This window comes from Xenopus laevis, chromosome 2L (genome assembly GCF_017654675.1).
Source record: "Xenopus laevis strain J_2021 chromosome 2L, Xenopus_laevis_v10.1, whole genome shotgun sequence".
In the NCBI taxonomy this organism is placed as follows: Eukaryota; Metazoa; Chordata; class Amphibia; order Anura; family Pipidae; genus Xenopus; species Xenopus laevis.
In genome coordinates, this window is record NC_054373.1 from 35,498,834 (window position 1) to 35,504,833 (window position 6,000).

The following is a 6,000-nucleotide window of genomic DNA, read 5'->3' on the forward strand; positions in this document are numbered from 1 at the left end:
AAAATGTAACCTTACAGAGCATTTTTTTTTTTTTATGGGGTGAGTGACCACCATTTGAAAGAAGGCAGTAAATATTTTAAACAAAACTATAAATAATGAAGACCAACTGAAAAGTTGGTTAGACCTGGTCATTCTATAACATACTACAAGTTAACTTAAAGGTGAACCACATATACCAGTGCAACTGCAATGCAAGATGCAAAAACGCGCCATAAATTAGTAGGTTTGAAGGTACAGGTATGGGATCCGTTATCTGGAAACCCGTTATCCAGAAAGATCTGAATTACAGAAAGGATGTCTCCCATAGACTCCATTTTATCTAAATAAGTAAATTTTTTAAAAATGTTTTCCTTTTTCGCTGTAATAATAAAACAGTGTGATCCCAACTAAGGTATAATTAATCATTAATTGGAAGCAAAAACAGCCTATTGGATTTATTTAATGTTTACACGATCTACTAGTAGACTACAGGCATGAAGATCCAAATTATGGAAAGATCCGTTATCTGGAAATCCCCAGGTCCGGAACATTCTGGATAACAGGTCCCATACCTGTATCACTGGCCTGCAGCATGATCTGAGCATTGGCCTCTTGGTCAACTATCGGATCAGCCCAGTTTGACTCATCAGTTGGCCAAATTGGGTAAACAGCTGCTCGGTAGTGACCTCACCAAATGTATGGATCTTTATGTGTGTGGCCAGCTATAGAATAACCTAAGAAACTGTAATATCTCAGCTTAATATAGACATTGGTCTCTGAAAGCATACAAGCCTTATTCATGAAACTGGAGTAAGGGCTCCTTTCAGGCTTCAAAGTCCTCTGTTTTCTACACCCTGCTATTTTGTGTCTGCCTGCAAAAATTTAGATTTGAGATGTTAACCCTGTAACTCTGTCTTTATTCTCTTTTGTGCCATGGAACAGGTCCGGACTGAGAATTAAAAAAAGGCCCTGGCATTTCAGGTACACAGAGGCCCAATCAGCCCACACAGAGGCCCAAACAGCCCCCACCAGCCCACTAAATACTGACTTTCTATGGCACCTTATAGCAGCCCCTCTGGCATTTGCCAGAACCCACAGATTGCCAGTCTGGGCCTGCCATGGAACATAGAATTTATGAGTGTGCCAGTGCCAAACATTCTACATTTGTGCTTTCCCCTTTGACCTGTGCTTCACAGAGCTGCATAATCATAGACCACCTTCACACAAAGGGTTAAATAGATAGCTGGGATCCCTGAAATCTTTCATTTTTGCCCTGACAAAGACAAAAATACTTCTGCTGCTTTAACCCCGTGGACCCATACATCAAATTTCAGCCTATTTTACCAAGGTGCCCTCCTAATCTTGACAAAGTTTTATCAACATTCCAACTAAACTAAGGCAAACAAGCTGCTGCATCATCCAACAAAACCATCACAGCAATACCATCTATGTAATTTATACTGTCTATCTAGGTCATCAAATCATTTGTTTTCTATGGTGTTCAGGTCTTATGTTTCTGGCTTGTGCATAGGCTTTCTGTATACTGTATATTATTCCATTTTGTGCACTCTCAGCACAGGTTGTGCTTTGTTTGTTTTAAGAGAAAACTTGCTGGCAGTTGTAGCCATATTGCAATTATTTTGATATCCACAACTCTGGACCCTAAAAAATTGTCCTCAGTCAGTGCATTTCTAGGTAACTTCTGTTCAAAAATGGATATTATAGCACTTTCTGTGTTTGTCAGTGAGTTGAAGGAGTTGTAAACATAACAATGACATTTTATCTAATGAAATAAAACTGTTATTCTAAACAGAATTCCAATATACATTTATTTCTGCTATTTATTTTTAAAGCTAATCGTAAATGTAATTACTACTGAGAGCAGTATCTATCCTTTTCTGTTCTCTGTTCTTGCCAGGAACAGACTGTGCTGGAGGGACACCGGCTAAAAACTGGTCCTCCTGGGCCCTGCAGATCCACACCCTTCTGAGACACTGCTCTGCAGTGGTATACGCTGGGTGGAGTCGTCGGGTTGCTGCTGGGGCGGGGGGCACGTATGGGGGTCCCCTGTGGCAGACCCTCCAGCATACCTCCCAACATTTTGGAAACAGAAAGAGGGACAAAAAGATTTGCCAAGTTATGAAAGTTTGAACACATTTCTGTGGTTTTCATGTGTTATTACAGTTTTGCTAATGAAGGTGAATTGCCCTTTAAGTTATGAGTCTTAATTCTCCCAAGAGACCTCCTTATCTAAAACAAAAGCATCTACACATCTATTCTGGGCTCTCTGCCTAAAGCCAGTTAAGTTACAAACTTTGAATCTGTTTCAGTGCAGGAGATCAAATAGAAAGTCGGAACATTTCAGTACAAATGCGGGTTGACATGTCAAAAGCGGGACTGTTCCACTCAAAGCGGAACAGTTGGGAGGTATGCCCTCCAGTCAATACATTCAATAGGATTTTTGTTATATTTGGTTTTATGACCCATTTAACAAGAGCTACGCTAAAAGAATGCAGGGAATTGTCTGCCACAACAACATTGCATGACTTTGAAATCTTTAATAACGTAGAAATAAGAATGTGAAAATGTGGCTTCTGGAAACTTCTCTTACTGCTCATTGTACATCATTGCAATTTTATATAGACACTTAACCCAGTTTTACAGAGCACCGGTCCCTTATTACTGTAGATTCCAGTGGTACAATTATGTGAAATACGTTGGTACAATATAACAGAGCTGCTCAGTATCATTACACAGCACTGTAGACTTTGACTGGAGAGTGTCATTAAACAGCCGGTAACATTACAGAGTGGAGAGCATTATTAACGCAGTATTGGACTTCAGACTCACCATTAATACGGTGGAGCGATGGACTTCCTAGCAAACACTTGTTTTCAATTTCTGTGCTTCACTTTACAGCAAATAAAGATTGGATCACATTGAACCAGAATGGGCGCAACTACTGAATTATTAGTATACGGAGATGAGCTGAAAAAACAGTTTGTGTTAGTGCCCAGCAGGACCATAATTCTCTTCCTCATCTATGAGTTGGTAGTAAGTGGTTTCAGCTACTATAGGCAACATGATATATAAGTACAGTACTCTGGCAAGGCCATGAACTGTTTAACCAGGGAATATCAATCTTTGTTGCTATACGTATTGTGATCTGACGTGCCTAGATAGATTGAAAAACAAGATTATATGAGACGACAGATCTACTAATTAGAGTATACTTCTTATACACTGTGCAACTAAAGCTAGGACCACCTCCACCAAGTAAACAAAAAAATTGTCTGCCTCCATATCCAAATGATGTTGACCTGTTGCCACCTCCAGATCCTCCCCCATACATTGTATTACACTGGGGCATGGAGGGAGGATATGGGCAGTCTGAACTTGTGTGGGTAGTTGGAACACTGGTCTGGACTCCCCTCTTGGGGCCTGCTATATGCAAGTTATGCCACTGCTTGTGAGGAAGAGGAGTAAGATGGTACCTTTTTGAGACATGTCTTACTGGAACTAAAATCTTGAGATGCAGAACTCAGTTTAACATGTAGATAGTGGTTAGGTCTTAATAAAGGGCTTTGCTTTGATGCGGCTGCTTAGTTTAAATACACAATAAGTAGCAAATGGATGCAAGGCTGTTGATTTGACTTGTTTAGATGCTTGCACGTATTGCACTAGGTATAAACAGTCCAGTGGAACCAACTGTGAGTTGTGAGCTGAGCACAGTTGTTATTTCTTGCTTCAGTCCTTTTCTATCTTTGTTTTACATTGTAGCTCTTATAGAAATTAAAGTGTTCATGCCGACTAATGACTCAAAACTTGGTAAGGCTGTAGAATAAAAGCTTGAGCTGTCTAATTACAGAAAGATCTGGATATTATAGTTGAGTGAGTGGTCAAGTGTACCTGATAATGGATAAATGTAAGGTCATGCTTCTCGTGCCCAGCCATACTTATAGAAAAAGACATTATAGCTAAAATTGTGTAAAATTGAGTTTTATTCAAGGGTTTCAAAAATTATTCTAAGTAAAAACCCTTGGCTAGACCACAAAAGTAAGTCTCAGTATTCTCTGTTTATTCCTGCCTGGGCATTTTTATTATTAGGAATGTTCCTTGGAACCGCCACATTCTTCATCTGGTTGTTGGTGTGTGAATATTCTGGTTTTATGTTTGTTGTGTTAGGTGTTAAACTTATTTCCAAAGGTTCTTTTTTTGCTATGGGGAATGTTTAAAGGAAAATAAATCTAAACATCACTTGGGTAGGGAATCTATCACATAATGCATATATATACTGACACCAAACATAAATGCATCAAGAAAAATCAGAAAGCTCAGTGAGTGTGCATTAATGCATTCTCTTCACTTGTTTTTGCAATTGTTGTTGCAGCAGCTGTTGTAAAGACTGCAAAGTACTTTGTATTTGAGAGCTGTCCCTGGTGCTGTACCTATCTTTCTATCTTTCCATCCATCCATCCTGTCTATCTATCTATCTATCTATCTATCTATCTATCTATCTATCTATCTATCTATCTATCTATCTATCTATCTATCATCTATCTATCTATCTATCTATCTATCATCTATCTATCTATCTATCTATCTATCTATCTATCATCTATATATCTATCTATCTATCTGTCCCTACATTCATTTACAGAATCTTCTTGTTGGGAAAAAATGGTAAACTGTGGCACTTCCATTATATTATGTGGTGCAAAGTCTTGTGAATAATTCATTGTCAGTACATTGTAAATTATTTACACCTTCTTGCACCACACCTTGCAAGTGCCTGTTTACAATCTTTTTGAATTGAGAATATATATAAATACATATTCAGTGTTTATTACAATAGGAAAGAATCGAAATAAAATCACTGAGCCTGAGTTTGTCATTTGCTGTGTCTCTGCTTGGCACTACAATAAGCTATACTAACTCACTAACCATAGCTTTTGTTCATGCTCTTTATAGCTAATTCTTTGATTACTTGTGGAGGTTTTCCCAAAACAACTTTGTGTAATGAATACCAATTTGCAGGTATGGGATCTGTTACCTGTAAACTAAAAAAGCTCTTTACTATGAAAAGGCCATTTCCCATAGACTCCGTTTTATCCAAATAATGTTTTTATATTTTTTAAAATTTCCTTTTTCTCTGTAATAATAAAACAGTACATTGTACTCGATCCAAACTAAGCCTATTGGGTTTATTTAATGTTTACATGATTTGCTAGGAGACTTAGGGGCAGATTCACTAAGGGTCGAATTTCGAAGTAAAAAATACTTCGAAATTCGACCCTCGAATTGAAATCCTTCGACTTCGAATATCGAAGTCGAAGGATTTAGCGCTAAACGTTCGTTCGATCGATCGAAGGATTTTTCGTTCGATCGAACGATTAAATCCTTCGAATCGAACGATTTGAAGGATTTGAATCCAACGATCGAAGGAAAATCCTTCGATCAAAAAAAGTTTAGCAAGCCTATGGGGACCTTCCCCATAGGCTAACATTGACTTCGGTAGGTTTTAGCTGCCGAAGTAGGGGGTCGAAGTTTTTTTTAAAGGGAAAGTACTTCGACTATCGAATGGTCGAATAGTCGAACGATTTTTACTTCGAATCGTTCGATTTTGTTCGAATTCGAACGAATTTAACCAATTCGATGGTCGAAGTACCCAAAAAATAGTTCGAAATTCGAATTTTTTTCATTCGAATCCTTCACTCGAGCTTAGTGAATCAGCCCCTTAATGTAGAAGATCCATACTTATTTACTTGAAAGGAGCAAAAGCACCCCTGTAGTGGAGCCCTGGGAGAACACAACTATGGTTAAATACATGTGTGTATCTTACATACATTTTGGGACCAGTCCTTATAAATGGTGCCAAAAGGATGAATTCAGGTGTTCTAATAAACAGTATTAATATGCAGTAAATGTTATCTCCTACCAATAAAGAAAGGATGTTTTTACCCTATCTGTGTAACCCTTTCTGAGTTGCATTAGGTTAATTCTTTATGCTGCACAGAGGAA